Here is a 19,891-nt window from a genome sequence, read left to right as displayed (position 1 = left end):
CCAGCAGAGCCGAGCCCAGGGCAGGCGCCCTCACCTCACTGTGTGTGCTACGGCTGGTGTGAGCTGTGCAGGGGGTGCTGTGCACTCTAGGGGTCCGAGGATCTGCCCCCCGTGGGAACTAAGCCTGCTACCCAGGGAATCCGAAGAATTCCCTCAGTCTAGATTCTTTGTATGAGAAAGATGCATCTGCCCTGACCGCATGGCTCAAACACAGTCTGCTTACAACCAGCAGAAGAGATGGGTGAGATGACGGCTGTGTGAGAGCAGACATTTAGAAGGTCCACATGCATAATATGTGAAGACAGAGCCTGCTGTTGGCATGGAGTGAATCTGAAAGGACATAGAGATGGTATGAAACAAGTGTACGAGTCAGACCGCTTTAGATTTTAAATGACGGAGACCTCTTCTGATATTACCTTAAGCAAATAAATAAATAAGGAACTAACTGGTTCATCGAACTAATACATTCTGTGTTAGAACTAGCTTATTTTACTCCTTCTCTCCCTCTCCCCCATGCCACCACCTGCATTTTTTCATTTTGTTTTATAACCTGACTCTTTCCTTTTTGTGATTAGGTAGGTTCCTACTCGTAGCTTAGCAGCCCCAGCAGAGAGAGAATTTTTCTCAACATCTGAATGTCCAAGCCAGGAAAGAGTCTAACTGACTTAGCCCTGAACTTGCCCCTGGCTAGAGGATAGGTACTATACTTCCTTTGTGGTAGCCAAGCAAAATGTTTGTGGAGAGCCAACTCTGTGCTGGGCACTCTTCTAGCCACTGAGACCCAGCAGTGAGCAGGACAGATAATGCCCTGCCCCCAGGGAGCCTGCTGCCTTGTGAGAAGCCAGCATTTTAGTTGAATCCTGTTGCCTCCTGCTACTCTTGGTCAGGAACCAGAGGATGGAGTCTTTTCAGTTCACAAAGGAGTCAATTCCTTCACAAGATTAACACTGACCAAATACACTGATGGTGCTGATAGTTCCCACACATAAGGCAAGCATACATGTTGTCTCTTCATGGTCCAGAGAGCGGGTCAGCCTCTGTGTGAATGGTGCCCTCTAGAGGTGTGCAGCAGTACTGCCAACCCAAAGTGAATTGGGCTCTAAGGAGACATCATACCTTTGGGATTTCTTACAGAAAACTCTCACAAGGAATGCAAATGGTTTCAATCACAAGTAGGGGCAAGCAGAATAGCCCTGCAGCTCTTGGCACCTGCACTTCTGATCCTGGCTGCAGGAGGTTTCCAGAGATAAGAACGATGCAGCTGCTGCTGAGTTGTTGATTATGCCTGAGGAGCCCAGGACGATCTTAACAACTCAAGAATTTTTTAAAGAGGAAAATATGTACATATATATATATATATATATATATATATATATATATATATGTATATATATATATATATATGTGTGTGTGTGTGTGTGTGTGTGTGTTTACTCATATAAATACTTGTTCTCTGATCAAAAGAAGGCAGATGCTGTATAATCAACAGTATGAAGTGAAATCAATTCTGTACCTTGCTTGCACTGTAATGGTTTTTAATTAAAGGAGAAAAAATGGCTTCTCACAATTTCTGTGTTTGGACAGACCAGTAGATTTGTGTTTCTTGATGACTTAGATATGTGATGAGGCAGGAGAAAGATCTCACCAAAGGTAATTTCTTCAGTATTTATTGAGTACCTACTATGCACCGGTGATCCCTGGACACATTACAACAAATAGTACAGCACCTCTGCTTCATAGATAGAGTGTCTAGGGCAGAGGCCTATACACATACTGAGCATAGAACAAGTGGGTAAGTGTCCTAAGGGAGACGTGTGAGCTCATGACACTACAATGTGTCCAAGACACATGTGGTGGACATTCATGCTTGTAGTGGTGATAAATGGTTTTGCCTCATCTCAAAACGGCTGCCTAGAACCCCAGCAAGGGGCCTTGGCTGGAAGCTGGGAGATCTGGGAGAAAGGTGAGGCAGGTGTTTACATTAGACCTCACAGCCATGGGAGGCCACCGCCAGCTAAGCAAGCTTAACCTCTGCAGGCCCAGGGTGATGTGCCACAAACATCCCCAGGGCCCACTGGACAAGCTTTACGCTTATTATTATTCTTACTGTCAGGTACTCTGAAATCCACATGGACTGCTCTTATGATTTCAGGTTGTCCCAAAAGAGAAACTCAAAAACTGGTGACGAGCACAGCGGGAGAGGGAACTGGCTGCCTATCTCAAAAGGGCACATCACCATAATCACGGGGATATCATGAGCATATGCACAAAGAATGTAAGGGGGGGATATACACCAGGAGCAGCCAAGGGGGAACAAAACTGGATGCTCCCTCCGTGTACCCCTTCCCCCACCAAACGGCACCACTAAAAGAAGTCATGGGTGCCCCCATCTTATCCCTTTCCTTGCAGAGCCCCCCTCCCTCAAAAGCCACCTTTGCTACTATTCCATTAAATCCACCCTGGGTCTCCCTTGGGTTGGCTGCTGCCTTCATATTTCATGCATAATGTGCAGCTTCCTAGGAGCCTGAGGCCTGCCCTGCATCCTGATGTACCGGCCAGCTGACACCAGCCAGCTCCAGAGCATGGCTAATGAGGAGGCTGACACCGGGGCAAGGCGGGCGAGTCAGCCAGGCTGCGGGGACCAGGCTGCTGCAGACCTGGAGCGGGGCACAGGCAGACAGCGAGGGCGGGCCAAGGAGAGACGGTGGTGCCTTTATAAGCCACTTTTCTATCAGCAGATACTACCATGTGAACAAATTCCAGTGATATCAGGAATGGATTGGAGGCTCAAATAAGGAACAATTCAGATCAAGGGACAGACCTGGGAAACGAATCAAGTTAAAGGAGAAAAGAGAGGCTGTGCAGACAAGAGGAGGTTGAAGCTCTGCATCACCCGTGTCTCTGTGAGCGGGGCTGCTGCCCACGTTAGTGTCCCTCCCAGTGCAGGGCTTCCTCAAGGTCCCTCAGAGACCACTTCATTACCTAAAAGATCCTGCTGAGCAGAAGTTTTTCCTTTCCTTAAAGCCTCATCTCCCTTAATTTCCCACATTACTCCTCATTTTGACAGATTCTATCAGGATAAATAGACATGTGCTTCCCCTGGTACTTAGGGCATTTACATTTGCGGGGAGAGTAAGCGCCACAGTCACCATCCCGTAGCTGCGAGGCTGCAGGGCTGACACAGTTAGCGCTCACTGCCCTCTACCTGACGCTTGAACTAAGCCTGGTCCCATCTGGTCATCCCACCAGCCTGCTGATGGCTGTTCCAGAAGCTCAGAGAGAGGCTCTCCCACAGTGCTCAGAAGGAATCAACGTGTCCATTTCACCGATAAGAGTGAGAGAAGTTTATATAAGGCCACACGTCAGACCAAGGTGTCAGACATGAGCCAGCGTCCATGCTTCCTAATGAGCTGGTTGCACATTCACACTTGTCTACCATTCCACTTGATTGTATGTGGGAAGAGGCAGCAAACCATAATTGCCAGTAATTTCATTTAACTTAGATATAATATCAATAAGTGAAACTTTTACATTTAATAAGAAAGATGATTAAGTCATGGAACCTGAGAAAAAAATTCCTTTAAAACATTGATTTCTATAATCTCTCTCTCTTGTTCCCTCTCTGTGTGTAATTAGCCTTCTGTTTGGACTCTGGGGACAATAATTTCATGATAAGAATAACCCCTTCTTGAGTTCTTACTATGTGCCCACACTTTTCATTAATTATCTCATGCCATCCTGCCAACACCAGGAGCCAGGTGATACTGTCCTAGTCGGCCAATGAGGAAACTCTTGCTCAGAGAAGTTGAGCAGCTAGGCCAAGGTGACAAAGTCAAGTAGCCTGACTTAAAACTCAATGCTTTTAACCCACGGAGACAATGCTCGTATTAAACCACACCAGTTTGTAGGCAGATCACATTGATACATCTTTGATGTAATTAATGCCCTTTTAGGATCACTCTTCTTCATGGATTTCCTGCCTACTGGTTCTTGGTCTCCTTTATTAATACCTGCATTTTTTCTTGTGTGGAATTCTATTTTACTGGTTTTCTTTTTGTGCTTAGATTTCATCCTTTCTAAAAACAGAAGAATTTCCAATTTTAGGTTAAGTTTTTCTTGTCATTGAATACTTTTAGAGTTAGAACCAAAAATCTTTATCACTGGAGGAAACCTTGGAGATGACTCATCCCCACCTTGCTCCCAAGGCAGTAATTTCCCATGTACTATCCCAGGCAGCTAGTTATCTAATCTCTACTTAAACATCCTCAATGCTAGAAAGCACACTACGTCAAAGACAGCAGCCTGGCCCACACTTGGACAGTGTGAATTGTTAGAAAGGTCTTCCTTTCACTGGCTGCATTGATTCTGCCTGCCTGACACACCCAGCCACTCAGAAGCAAGAGTCCCATCTGTCACCGAATGACTTCAGCTCTGAGTTAGTTTCCTGGGGCTGCTATAACTAAGTACCACAAACTGGGTGTTGCAAACAACAGAAATTTATTGTCTCTCAGTTCTAGAGGCTAGAAGTTTAAAATCAAAGTGTTAGCGTGGTTGATTCCTTCTGAGGGCTGTGGGAGAGGGTCTGGCACATGCCTCTCTCGTAGCTCCTGGTGGCTCACAGGCAATCCTTGGCATTCCTTGGCTTTTAGATCTTTGCTTTCATCTTCACCTGGCTTTCCATCTGTATACATGTCTGTTTCCAAAATTTCTCTTTTTATAGGGACACCAATTATATTGGGTTACGGACCCACCCTGCTCCAGTGTGATCTCATCTTAACTAATTACAGCTGCAATGACCCTGTTTCCAAATAGGGTTATATTCTGAGGTGATGGGGGGTTAACACTTGAACACAGCAGTTCGAGGGGGATACAATTCAATCTACAACAGTCCCTCTTCTGCAAATCAGCCCTACAGACATATAAAGAGGGCACTTGTGCTATCCCTGAGGCTTCTTCTTCTTCTTCTTCTTTTTTTTTTTTTCCTGATTTAACAACCTCCAGCTGTTTACCAACCTCTTCTGCCCTGGGAGTCTCTTCTGAACACACTCTGTCAGTGCCTGTGAGGGCGGCACCCCGCCAGCTGGGCTGTGAGGAGTTGCTCCCTCAGCCTTGTGACTCCACGTCAGCTCTGGTCCTGTTCATGCTCAGGGCTGCCGAGGTGTGCAGAACGTGGCTCACGTTGATCACTGACTCTGCTAATCCTCCCTGGTTGCTGTCATGTGGATTGCTCTAAAACCTGGACTCTTCCACCCAGTAAGCCGCTATTTAATTCCCTTTCCAGAACATCAATGAAACAACCCTGGCCAGAGAGAGATTCTGTCTGGGTCTGAGGCAGTGCCACCAATTTGTGGGGTTTTTAGTCAATTTCAAATTTCCATTACTGCAAACACTCTTCTAGTCTTCCTACCAAAACCATCACAAAAATGAAGATATATGAAGTGCTTTGAAGTCACCTCATTTACTAATCCTGTAGCTGAAATGTTAGAACATATCAAGTTTGTTTGGCAAGCTCAGTTTTTCATAAACATGCTATATTAACTTCTCATCACCCTGTTGTCTTGCTCACTGAGCCTTTCTCTCTTAAGACTTACTCCATTTTCTTGCAAAATATTGAAATTTCCAGTTCTGTGTTTTCCCTGGATTATTTCCAAGGAAATAATGCTTTCCTATTTTGGAAATAGGTCCCACATATCTTCTTTTAATACTTCTGATAAATCCCCTGATCCTGATTCATATTTTTCAGTCCTTTAATAAGTGGACTTCTTAAGCAAGTTTTAATCAGTTTTTAAATTTGGGGGTGGGGGGTGGGAACGTGGTTCCTTTATAAACCTACTGAACTGTACTCTCTCCAAGGGCACCCTTTCTGGGGTAGCTTGCTTTATAGATATCAAAGTGGAAATAGGGTAAGACAAGTGGCAGTCTTAAAGAAAAAAACAAAAAAACAGTTAACTAATTTCACAAATTAGTTTTGTGAGGAGACAGGGAAACTAGAAGGAGCTCACAGTGTAAAACATTGCGGGACGGAGAGGAAAAGGTAGAGAAGATATAGATTTATGAAGAGACCTGATTTGCCTTAATGTAGAAAAATGAGATAACTCTACAAATCCAAACAACACTCAGGTCGTGAATTCAGGCTCTAATCCTTCCAGGTCAAGTTCTGGAATATTTGGAAAGCACTGACAACCCTGGCGTATTTGACATGCAGAGGGGGGCATTATTTAACACCCTCTCCTCCTTGCCACATTATTTATTTATGTATTTATTTACTTTAATCTTCACCCAAGGATACGAGTATTGATTTTAGAGAGAGAGTACAGGAGGTAGAAAGAGAAAAAAAATCGATGTGAGAAACATCAATATCAATCTGTATGTGCTCAGACCGGGGATCAAACCTACAACCTGGGTATGTGCCCTGACCAGAAATGAAACCCGCAACCTTTCGGTGCACGGAATGACGCTCCAACCTACTGAACCACTCGGCCAGGGCCACGGCAGTAATTTCTAGGAATCAGCATGTAGTATTTAATAATCATTATTTGTTATTTAGTTTTAAAACTAACAATCATCAATTTAAAAAGAGGAAATCTCTATTTTGAAGATATTATTCAAAGTGTGTGCACTAAAAATTTATATGTGCACTGAATTATTCACGTGTGCACTAAAATTTACACATATTAAACAAAAATATTTCACCTCACAGTTTGCACTCTGTTTCACTGTCTTGAATTTTTAAAACAAAACCTCTAAGAGGTCACATAAAATAACAGAATTGATGTAGTCCAAGTTTTGTTGTTTCATCAGGTACTATTACTGATTGTTCATGTATTGTTCAAACACAGGAATATGCTTCGTCACAGGACTTCAAGACAAACTGCAGCCACGTGAACGCAAAGGCTCCCTAACTGCATGAATTTAATCCCAAAAGGAACATGAATATGTGTCTGCCTATATCAGAGACTGTATAGCTGAGAATTCCTAAATGAGTTTCCATGTAGAATACAATATTTATTATATCATAAGCAATTTAATTAAAACTCAATAACTGCAACAATTGCTTAAGTTAGACCCATAAAAGATTTTGCAGGGATGGGAGGATGCGTATTTTATCATTGGTATTTTTTAGAGTCACTGGCTCACGGTAAAAAAAAAAAAAAGCTGACTAACAACACACCTGTACCTGAGATGTTCTGCTCTCACTGTCCTTGGTGGCCATGCAGGACAGTCATGAAAGGGGTGAGCAGGGTAGCAGACTCAAATTTGCCCTGAGGACTGTTGCAGGCAAGGGAGCATGAGGGCCCCAAATGGGGTCTATGTTGTTGGTGGGGTTAAATTATGCATGGCTATTGCATCTCACATATTTATGCTTTGTCTTTAGCTCTACAAATATCTTCAGGGCACTGTTGCCAAGAGCCATTCAAGGGCCCAAACCTGGTGCTGTGCTTCTCTTGTATTGCCCCTTTCCTCTGCTTAGTGCCCTGGGTGTATAGCACAGTGCCTGGTTCGCGTTTAAGTCCTCTGTAAAGTGTAGTGATGGAGAGATTTCTCCAGTTAGTATCTTCAGCAGTTTAAAAGCAACTCATCCTGTCTGTGCTATTTGAACTCATGAACTGCACCCTCTTCCTTGTTCCTTTATTAACTGCACGAGTGGGCTTGCTTTTCCCTAACGCAGTTATGTAAGGCTCTTGATTCTCTGCAACCCTATTAGCTCAGCCTCACTGCTTGGCTTCGCGGCCTCGGAAGACCAGCTTCGCGGAAGAAAGGCAGGAAGCGGAAAGAAGACCCCAAAGATTTTGGTGCACTGGGTTCACCCACAGTCATTCAGATATAGGCTCTTAGCATCCACGCCTCCCCCCCCCCCCGCCCCCCCGCCCTACCCCCAGTGTGGCAAGGTCTCCCTGCGACCTTTACAAAGTGGAAGTGACATATCTGCAGGGGCCCGGGTGGGAGTGCCTGGAGAAGCCAGAAGGTGCAGCCCTTAGGAAACTTTGCAGGCCCTTGTCTGCCTTCCCTGGGGGAGATTCAGTTCTGTGAGTTGGAGCAATTCCTCGTTTCCCCCTCTAGACTCCTAAGTTTAGTTCTTCATTAAAAGAAGGTCCACAGAGGAGCTTAAACACAAAACTCCCTATAATGGTGAATACTCAGTATTACTTTCCACCTGATACTGCTTCATTTAATTGGACTAAAGCAGGCTCCCCTGGCTCCAGGTTCCCTAGAAATCCTGTCCAAATTTGCCCGGCCTGAGGAAATTTGTGCAGGTGCGCCAAGGGGCTGTGGGCTGGGCTCCCAAGAACTGTAATGGTTGCTGCCTGACTGATTCCCCATCTCCTCCGCCCTTCCGCTAAATCCCAGGCCCCTCCCTGGTTATGCAAAGAGCAGGCTCCCCAGTGCCATCTTAGGAAGAAGTGGTAGAGCAATTTCATTTAATATTGCTAGTGCTTCCATTAACCTGAGTATATTGCTCTCCATCCTCAATTTAAGACTCCTTCTTTCTCTTGATTATCGCTGTATTTCAGAGCGCTTGAATGTCCTCCCCAGACCTGTAAGCCAGCCTGGAATACGTTGATGATCAAAACCTACGGTTCCTCGAAGTTTCTGGCTTTAAGGAAAAAACACAACCTTCCCGGGTGCTACCCTGAGGCCTTGGAGACCCTCCCGGGTCGCCATTTTGGTCTGAATGGGGCTCCCTCTAGTGTGCTCTGATGTTCTCCGTATTCGCTCTCCTCTGTTTCCCTCTCTCCCTCCCTCCTTCTCTTCCCTTCTTTTATTTCACCATTCTTTTCTTTTCGTTGTATAGACCTGTGGGAGAAGAAAGTACTTTAAACCTTTATTGGGGGTGAATGGACAAATGTCTATTATAAACTATTTTGAACTCAATATTTTAATGCTTATGATTGATTAATCCATCCAATCATTAATTCAATAAGTATGTATTAAGTGCCTACTATATACCATGTGCTCTTGTAGGTGCTTAGGATGAATTGTGAGCCAAACCAGTAAAAGTTCTGCTTTCATGAAGCTTAAATTCTGGCAGAGAGAGAGAGAAATAATAAGCAAATGCATTTATAGAAGATGATGGTAAATTGTAGTATGAAGAAAAATAAAGCAGGGTAAGGGGCTAGATAGTGATGGGGAGCCCCTCACCCCATGAGTATTCTTGTGTACATATACCCTCCTTTGAATGATAAAGGCCTCTCTGCATTTAAATTCTACAATAAGGATGATGGTGTAAGTGAGCTAAGGCCACCCTTCCAGGGGAGAGTAGAGCTAGCAGTGGACCTGAGTCAACTGCCCCTGCCCCATTGCTTCCCCTGTCACAGCTGCGGGACACTGGGGCAGTGCCCCTAGGAGCACAACCCCAAGCTTTCTTCTGGAGTGCAGCGCTGGGAGGATAAAGCGTTGATATGGCTACAGAAAGTAAAATGGTGATGCCTCCTGCTCCATCATGTCCTGCCATCATAACCCCTCACTTTGTCCCCATTTGCTTGTCAAGCTCTGGGGAAAGGCCATTGCTGCCCCCCCCATCCTTGCATCCTGTGGGCAGCCTAGGACTAAATAAAAGTTGGTTTGTCAGACCTTTGGTGCAGAAGTAATGTCCGACTTTTTTAAAAGAAAATTTTAGATAGTATTTATTAAATTTGTGCCTCTTATAATTTTTTGATGTCACAGTGACTAATTTATACCTTATTTTTTTAGATTATTGAAGTATTGTTCATAATCGTGCGCAATATTTGCACCCATGTTCATCACATCTAAAGGCCACATTAGAAATTTCTTTATAAATAATTTACTTATTTATTTGTGTTGTTTTGTTTATTTATTTTATTTATTTTAGAGAGAGGAGAAAGGAGAAAGAGAGGGAGAGAAACATCACTGTGTGGTTGCCTCTCACTCACGCCCCCAACTGGGGACCTGACGTGCAACCTAGTCATGTGCCTTGACTGGGAATCGAACCAGTGAGACTTGGCTCGCAGGCCGACTCTCAATCCACTGAGCCACAGCAGCCAGGGCAGAAATGTTTTACTCTATGAGTTTCATAAAGGTGCCAATGCAAGTACAGCAGCAAAGTCTATTCAGAGCACTTATGGGGACTCTGCAGTGACTGAAAGAAGTTGCAGGAGGTGGTTTTCCCATTTCCAAAGTGGGGATTTCAGTTTGAAAAATGAGCCAAAAGAGGGTCATCCAAAAAACCTTGATTCTGAAGTGTTGGAAGCTATTGTCACAGAAAACCCCACCATTACCTCTAGGGAACTTGCAGAACAATTTAACGTAGCCCATACAACCATGCTACACCACCTAAAAGGGATTGGAAAGGTTTTAGTAGTTGGAAAATGGCTCCTACACAAACTGTCTCCAGAGAATCTGCAACAGCGTGTTGCTTGTTGTGAATCATTGCTTTCGTGACACCTTCAGGCACCATTTTTAGGTAGGCTTGTTACAGGTGCTGAGAAGTGGATCCTTTACCATAAAATTAAATGCCACCGATTGTGGATCAGTCGAGGAGGAAGAATAGTTCAACAACCAAGAGGAGAACTTCATCCAAAGAAGATCATGTTGAGTGTATGGTGGGATATGGAAGCAATTGTCCATTACAAACTGTTAGACAATAGTCAAACAATTATTGCTAATCTTTACTGTGAACAGCTTAGTCATCTGAAAGCAGCTTTGAACCAAAAGCGACCCTCCTTATTCAACAGAAAGGGTGTCATCTTCCATCACAATAATGCTCGTCCTCACACAGCTTGACTCACCAAAAATTTCTTGAAAGAGCTTGGTTGGGAAATATTGCTTCATCCTCCATATTCTCCTGACCTTGCTCCTTCTGATTATCACCTGTTTCGGGGACTACAGAACCATTTTGATGGTCTCAGGTTGACATCAAGAGAAGAGGCTGAAAATGAGTTGGATTCATATTTTCCTTCAAAACCTAAAGAATTTTACAAGCGTGGCATTTATAAGCTAGTTGACAGATGGAATGAGGTTCTAGAAAGCAAAGGAGGTTATGTTAATGAGTAAATATTTTTGTAATCATGGGCTTTTTCATTTTTAAAATAGACCTCGAAATCGGACATTATTTTTGCACCAACCTTATATTTGGGTTGATAAACTGCAGTCAGATTCCTCCTAGACCCTAATGCCTTTAGGGAGTGGTCCACTGCAGCCTGGATGACCACAGCAAGAAATGGGAACCAAGGGGACAAATCCTCAGAGGAGAGGATAATTCTCTAAGAAAGAGAGGCCAAGACAAAGATAAGGTTCAGAGAGGGAGAAGAATCATGTGCCTTCCATGAAGATGGGTGTCTAGGCCTTTGTGTATAGCTAAAGAGAGATAGTGGGAAAGCTTTAGAGAGGGTCAGCCTTGGGTTTGGATCCTGACTTCACAAGTCTCTAGGTATCTGATTTTGGATAGTTTATTAACACTCTCTGACTCATAGTGTCCTGGTTGGTAGAATGGGCCAATCACACTCTATTCATAGACTTATTGTGAGGATTAATAAAAAATATAAATGGACAATTCCGAGCACAGAGCAAGAGCCTGGCACTGAGTTGATGACCATAAACGTCATTTCCTGGAATCTGCATAGATGAGAAAATGCTCTTATTTTTTAAAGACTGGAGAATTTAGTGGTAAAATAGTATATCTATGATTTACTTTAAAATATTCCAAAAAGTATTGTGAAATAAATATGGCACCCTTCTCTCTTCCCTGGAGAACCTCCAGCCAGCACAGTACATAACCACATTTATTCAAAGTCTAGGTAACATCATTCATTGTCCTGGTTTTAAAAGCCATCTATTTGTCAATAATTCCAAATTTATATCTCTAAGCCAGATCTCTCTTAGGAACTCAAATATTCAGCAGGCTATTTGACATCTCAAAGCTAGCATGGCCCAAAGCTATCCCAACAACCTGGTTCCTCAGCCCCACCCCATCTTTCCCGTCTCCATAAATAGCATCACTATTCATCCAGATGCTAGAGCAAAACTTTCAGAATGATCCTGATCACCTTCCACCTTCACTCCCCATTTCCAATCCATTAGCACTCCTTACTGATCGTCCCCTGAAGATTTCCCCAATCCACCCCTTCCCACCATCTTTACTGCCACCCTTACCTGGACCACAACAACCCATGAATTAATTTCCCTGCCCCTTGTAATCCATTCCTTGTATAGCCAGCATGACCTTTAAAGCATACATCAAATCACACCACTTGCCTACTTAAAACTATCAGTAACTTCCATAATGCATATAGTTAAATTCAAATGCCTCCCCTCAGCCTACAAGACCAGGTATGACTCCCATCTCCTTTCCCGCCTTTTTCTCCCTCCTCTCCTGCTCCACTCCCCCTCTCTTTCTCACTATACTCCAGCCACACTGACCTCCTATCCATTTCTCCAACAAACCAATCTCGTTCCCCTTCTAGGCTCTGCATTAAGGTGTTTCTTCCAGCTTGAATTCTCTCTGCCTTCCTCTTCCCTCATTTAATTCCTTTCCATCCTTCAGTTCTCAAGTTACATTTTGCTTCTTTGCATATCTTCCTGTGATGCCTTAAATCTCTGGCCCCTTTGTTGTTCTCTCTCATGGCACCCCAATCTGTTCACCTTCAGAAAGGGAAGGATCATTTATTTCCCAATGTATGTCCAATGTCTGACATAGAGCTCCTTAAGTATTTGGTTTATAAATGAATGAACGAATGAATTCCACCACTCTGATTTTAAATCCCCATGTCTCAGCTCCATACCTTGATTATAGCCATAGGTACCAGTTCATCCCTCCTGCCAGCTGAATTGTGGCCACAGAGCCCCCTCTCTGTGATGCCCTCACACTTCCTGTCTCTGTTCATGATTCACACCTGCCTCTCAGTTGCTCCACCAGCATTCCAGTGCCCTTGAAAGGCAAGTCGGCTGACCTGGTGGAGAATGGTACTTGGCTCCAGCATGTTGTTCTGCACACATGTGCATGAGTTAATTGCATGTGTTTTGTATGCAATCTTTTATTTCTTTTTCAAAAACTGCTGACTCTAGGTTGTTCACATAACAACTCCTGCAAAAGAAGACTGTGCAAACATTAACAGCAGGCTAACAGGCTATCACTTACTCATGTTGGGCCCCATTAGAGGCCTTCTTCTTGCACTTTTTGAGGTGGTTTCCTGCTGTTGCCGAGGTCAGCATTTGGACCAGCTTTGAACATGGAGGCCTCTCCCATCCCAGGATGGCTCTGGCTTTCCTATCAGACTCTGCGCTAATGAGAAGTGAATGCTGCAATCGCAGGGCACACTCTGAGGTCGCAATTACGTAAGGATTATTAATGAAGCAACAATGTCAAAATTGTGTGAAATCAAACTCAGATTTAAGTACTTAAAATAAACAGATATAAAGTAACAGATGTCCTGTTTTGTTCTCAGATGATTTCATCCCTTGTTAAAAATAAATGTCTGGCTTGAAAGGAAAAAAAAATAAAAGGGAACTTTACTTCCATGTTAAAAATTAATTGAATCCAGAGGTTGGTAAAGCAACTAAGTGGTGTGGGTTTTTTTCTCTTTTTTTTTTCTTAAGGCAAAGGCATATTTGTGTTGATTTTTATTTCAGCGAGTAATAAATTCATTGCATAACGCCAACTTTGATAGACCAAACTCAAGTCCTCTGAAATCCAAAGGGAAAATTTCTCCATAGTTATTATGTAGATAAGAATGAGGCCCAGTGTATCTATATGAGGAGAATTGAGTTCCATGCTAAACCCCAAAGGATGCAACAGTAGAGGCTTCGAATATCACAAGTCCTGATTGTCCTTCTCGAAGCCATCGGGGTCCCCCTGAGCTGCTCTTGCCTTGGAATTTCAGTGTGGAATTCCCAGAGAAGACTCCTAGTGAAATTAGTAATGGGAAAGGCAAATTAGGTCATCTTGTCCGTCCCCCTGCCAGCTTCCTACACTGTGGTTAATTTTCTCCTCCTTTGATCAGATACATTTTAAATGTTTCAAGAGATGGAAATTGCACCAGTCCTGTCCCTCTAGAGTTCCACCGTCTGCTGAATTCACGGGACTCCATTTGCTGCCTCTCAGACTCTGTGGGAATTTTTCCGAGAGTGGAAGGTTGTTTGTGGGCTGGGGGTTGCCTTTACCTCCCTAAAAATCTCACTGTTCTGGTTGTGGCTCAGTTCGAAGGGATTAGGAATCCAGAGGAATGTTCATCTGTCCAAAATCACAAAATGGCCCCAGGAACATTCAAAGAAAATAATTTATTTGTAGAATCGGAGTACAAACACAAGGGAATTGATGTTGATGCCCTTGAATAAAAGATGGAGCAGCTCACAGCCCTGAGGTCGGCGTTCCGTGCAAGAGCGTCACATGTAGCAACATTTCTTAGAGGGGGATAAGTAATCCAAATAAGAAGCCACATGTTTCCAGGCAGAAAATACAGGTGTTTCTAAGCTGTTATGCACCCTGAGAAGTAAAAATACTTTGAATTTTTGAATAAATTAAAATTCAATTGCGCTATATCTCAAAACCCCATCTATGAACCCCACCTGAGAAACAATAACATTACTTTAGCAATGAAGATTGGGATATTAGTGATTTCTGCACAATGTTGTCAATGTACTTAATGGCACTGAACTGTATGCTTAAAAACGGTTGAAACGTTTTTTTTTTTTTTTTTTTTTTTTAAGGTGAAAAATAAAGCCACTTATTGTGCCAGAGGGAAGCAGGGGGACACGTTATGCAATGCGCAGAGCAGGAGGCAGTGGGGAAAAGGGTGGCGTCTTACACCTCTCTTTAAAGCGCACCCCTAACTGAGGAAACAAGAAACGGAGCGAAGTACTCAGAGGCCGGAGAGTCAGAAAACCGGGTGCGTGGTCTGAGTTTGCTCAGCGCAACCCCTTCACTTCTCCACATGTCATGCTGCATAGACAAAGGGTGGGACAAAATGTCCCCTACAGTCTCTCCAGCCCCACCCCGTGTCCATTTCATGGAGACACTGCTGCTGCCAAGTCCCCATTCGTTCTCCTTTCCTAGTCACTAACAGAACCTGGGTTTTGGTTTCGAGTGCCACTGCTCAACCATTAAATAAAAAGCGAACCTCACCTCCCAGCCTCCCTTGCGGCTGGGGCTCACCGTGTGACTTGGTTCTGACCGATGAGAAGTAAGTAGGCCAAGTCCTTGGAGAGACAGCCCCGTAGCCTCGGTGCGGCTCCCCCGGCACCGTTTCCCTTTAGCCCTGCGTAGGGGCGATGCCTTGCAACAGTGGGGAGGACACAGAGAAGGAGCCTAGGCCCATGGGGACATTACAGAGCTTCTGTGTAAGCCCTGGACGGACAGCTCAACGCTGTGTGCGCGTGCGTGTGTATGCAAGCTTAAACACACAGTCCTGGAACAAATAAACGCCTTTACTTGTTTAAGCTACCATAATGTATATATGTATGTATGCTTTCTGCTACGGCCCGACACAGTCTTAACTGATATGAATTCTATGTCGTATCATTTGAAATTCCATATTACTCAGTCCTCTGAATGAAGTGCTGAAGGCCAGTGTTAAAATACAAATGCTCTTTGGGAGGGGAACATTTTAAGTTATAACGAGGTACTGACATCTTACTTCAAGTGAGTTTTTCAGGATAACTATCGTGTCCGCAGCAGAGGCCTAACAGAATAGGCTAAGGGATAAATGGATTTTGATGGGAGGGAGGGATTCTGTCCTTGCTGAGTCACAGTAGTGACTGAGTCCTGGGGTCTGGGGGTTGGGGGTTCTGGAAGTGGTGAGCAGTGCTTAAGGAGAGATGGAGAATGGTCGGAAAGGATGAGGGAAAGGTTACATTTCTCCTTGAATCTGTCTCTTGTGGAGGAAGCGTCCACCTCGAGCAGCACCTAGAGGCATTGGGAGTCCACAGAAACTGCTTTCAGACATTTAGCAGGAAGATGGGAGGGTCATGAAAATTACCCTGAGAGTTTGAACTTGAACTTGAAGATAACCTCTGACTACAGTTTCTTTGTCAGGCATGTGCTTCGCTCCCCGAGAACCACTCCTTCATGTGTTACCCCACTTTTAAGAGCCTGCTCAAGGCCTGGGGTCCATACTGGTCCCCTCCGTTCCCCGGGACTCCCACAGGATGCCTGTGCTGGCTTCACAGCTCTTCTCCCCCAGCTCAGATATGCACATATCACAACCTCTTCTGGCTGAACACTCCCAGGGCTGCCCTGGCTTTTATTTGTCTCGGTATCTCCTGCATGCCACACCTCGTGCCTTGTGTCCTTTTTTTTTTCCCCCAGCTAACATTTACTGAGTTCTCACAGTAAGCCAGGTACCACAAGCTATTTATGGGAACCCACTCCTTTAATCCTCAGTCCTTGGGTTCATCTCCACCCCCAGCCAGGAGCCAGGGTCTTCAAGGTTGTTCTGACGGGGCAGGGGCTCCTCCACTGTGTGATAACCCTGGGCCTGTTCCTCCTACTCCCTCTTCTTCCCTCAGACCCTCACTCGAAGTAATCTTGTTTCTCCTGCCAAAAACACCATGCCCTCAGCTACTTCTGTTGTTAAAAGATGTACCAGTTCCTATGAAGTTTTTAATGGAGGAAATTACTTAACTATGAGGCTCAGGTCAAGAGGCAAGAAAACAAGGGTCCTTGTGAAGGAGCATTCTAAGAAGAGGGCCAACTGCAATCAGTCCCACACAGCCCAGGGGAGGAAGACCCACTCCCTGAACACCCACATGACCTCAATGACCTATCAGATGGAGAAAGCAGAGTTGCTCTTGAGGGGCAGAGTTAAAGACGTAGATTAGGCATCAGACAGACCTAGTATATGTCTCTGCTCTGCCACCACCTCGCTGTGTGACCTTGAGCAATCAGTTAATCTCCCATAGTCTCAGTTTCCCCATCTGTAAAATAGGACCATAGTTCTAATGGCTCACATCTCCTAGGTTTCTCTGAGAACACAATGAGAGAATGCACATAAAGCACCATGGGGGTTTCAACAAGTGAGATTTGGTACAAGTGATCAGTTACAAATGTTTTGGAAGGGCTGTTGGAGCAAAACCAGGAACGCAGCATTACCCAGAGAGATCAGGTACTGCAGAAAGAACCTACCCTCTGGGACAGGAGGAGCAAAATGGGATGTGAGTTGACCCTAGCTCACAAGCTCTATGTCACGAGGCTGCTGATGCCACTGCTGCCTTCCTGCTGGAGCCACTGTCGTGGCCATGATGAGGAAGCCAGGAGCCCAAGCTCTCAGCTGCAGCTGCAGTGGCCTGGGAGCCCAGCAAGCCCACAGGTGCTGTCACTCACTGACCATGCGGCAGCGGTCTATAGTCACCTTCCATTGCCTGCTGCTGCCACCGCCGAACTCTGGACCAGACACTCAGTTAAAATAAGACCTAATGGCTTCTCCCTTGTACTTATTTCTCAATATTCTGTTGTTTCCCAGTGGCAGAACCTAGTCTAAGCTGGCCAAAAAAGTCTGGGAAATGTAGCTTTCAGGTTTCCAACCCCTGAATACAGAGAAGAAAATAGAACAGTGAATATGGAGCTAGGCATTGACTTAGAAATCATCAACACAAACACTGAAATTTAAGCACTTGATTATGTTAACTATCATCATCATCATCATCACCATCATCATCCTTGTTACTGTTATTTCTGCAATGGACAAAGAGTAGGACCTCAATCAAGTTATTTCACCTCTCCCGGCTTTAATTTCTTTATCTTTAAAGCAAAACAGTTGACGTGGATGAGTACTGGGTTTCTCCTAACAAATCATTTTCTTCTTTCCCTCATTTGTTGAACCAACAGATACTCAATGAGCACCGAGTGTGAGCCAGGCACTGAGCAGGCAGCTATGAATGTGAAATCAGCAAGATGAGATGTGTACTAAAGGTTGCTGTCTAGTGACAGAGACAAACAAATAATTGTACCATTTAGTAATCTCGAGCTCATCCAGCCAGTTAAGAGCAAAACAAACTGACTCCTCATCCAATCCTTTTCTGCCTTTGTCCTTACCTCCCTAAATGTTCTAGCAAATGCCACAGTCAGGGAAAATTTTTTCTTATGCCTTAGGTGTGCATATAACCAATAGTCCCTTTCACCACTTCCCATTGCCCATCATCTACCCCCTCCCCGACCTGGGCCCCCATATCAACTCATCAGTGATGTAGCAGGGAGATGAGCTGCCGAGTGGGTCATCAGCCTGGGGCCCTGGTCAGCACCTGCAGAACAGTCAGATTACTAAGGGACGTAAAAATATGAATGCTCTGGGTCTCCATGATTTCCCTGTTTTCCCAGTCCGTCACTCTGCTACCCATGGATTTCCCTCTATTGCTCATGACCCTAATGTGGGGTGGGAGACCTGGTGTGTTCCATCTCTCATTCCTGCTCACTTTGAATGCATTTCAAATATTGCCAGGGAAACATCAATTCCCCAAGCCAAGAAGACCCCTGTTTCCCAGAAGCTACTTCTACAAACTCTAGAATATAGATGAGCCTGGCCCAATCATGCTCTGAATCTGGACCCAGCGGATTTGCAGCACACCTGCACTGGAGGTAAATCGATTGGTGCTTCTTAATCCTGGCTACTACCATGCAGGTTCTCTTCTACTCATTGAAGCTTAGTAGCAACATGCCCTTCACTGTAAAGAGAATTTTTTGTCCTCTCACTTGGGACTAAAGGTCAAAGTTTAAATCTATATTTAATGCCATTTTCTGAAAACTGGATTTGTGATTCCCTTTATGTTGGTATTACATATCTTAAGGGATTTCTGGGGAGAAGTCTGGGAAGCCCAGTTTCTGCAAGTGACCTTTACTTTAAATGTGTAAATAGGATTGAGCTTGTGTTTCTGCTGCTTAAACCTTCTAATTGTGCTTCCAAAGACAGTTCTGGACACAGGGGCTGTGCTAGTGGTTACACAGAAGCCACTTTGAAAAGAAGAGACTTTGATTTTTGTCTTACACAGATGAAAGGCCGAAGGTTAATGGCCCCTGCTCTGTTGGCCTGCTAGGGACAGTTTCTTCTGAAGCTTTGTACCTTGAGCTACAGTGATCCTACATTAGAATATGCAAATAGTATGGCCTTTAACTGCCTCAGAAAAGGGAAAGTTCAAATTTACTTAATTCTATTTTTCCTCTGAATTTTATAAAACATTATTGAAGTGGTATCAGAATATCATTTAGAATGTCAGTTTTAGAATATTTCAAATATTTACTGAAAGGTTTTTTTCAATGGCGGCTTTCAGAGTCTGAATGTAGCACTAAAGACAGATAGAAAATTGACTTTCCTTGCACTTCATAAGCTCAAACTTGCATATTAAAAGGTAGCAGTAGGGATTTCTCAGTTTGCCAAGTGTCTCAGGCATGGTTAGAAAGATTAGATGATAGATAGATAGATAGATAGATAGAAATAATTGCAATATTTAATAAATAGGCCATGATAAGCAATTTTTTAAAAACATGATTGATCCTCAAGTTATTAACACATAAGCCCAAACACTCAGCCTCCTAAATTTTAACATCTGTTATTTTGAAACAAGATATGATTTGTCCTGTATGGGTGCATCAAAAGAAGGGTGACTTTGGATTTATATTTTTTATTACTCAACAACATAATCAAATCTGGCCCTAGGAAGTTCTCAGAGCCCTTCCAGACTGTTCTGCCTTCACACCTCCCTGTCTCTCCTATAGCTAAGCCAGGACCCTACAGCAAAGGCAAGACCCTGCAACTTACCAACCCCTCTCCACCAGCTTCCTATCTGTACAAGATCCATTTGTGATAATGTCTGAGAGATCCCTTGTCTACAAATGAGGAAACGGAGGCCTGGGAAAGGGCATAAATTGCCCAGATTCAATTAAAAAGTGACCAGTAATGCACATCCTCCCCTTGATTCCTTGATTCCACCCTGCTCCAAAATGAAG

This window comes from Furipterus horrens, unplaced genomic scaffold (genome assembly GCF_987537825.1).
Source record: "Furipterus horrens unplaced genomic scaffold, mFurHor1.1.pri manual_scaffold_4, whole genome shotgun sequence".
Lineage (NCBI taxonomy): Eukaryota > Metazoa > Chordata > Mammalia > Chiroptera > Furipteridae > Furipterus > Furipterus horrens.
Note: the sequence above shows the minus strand (reverse complement) of the source record.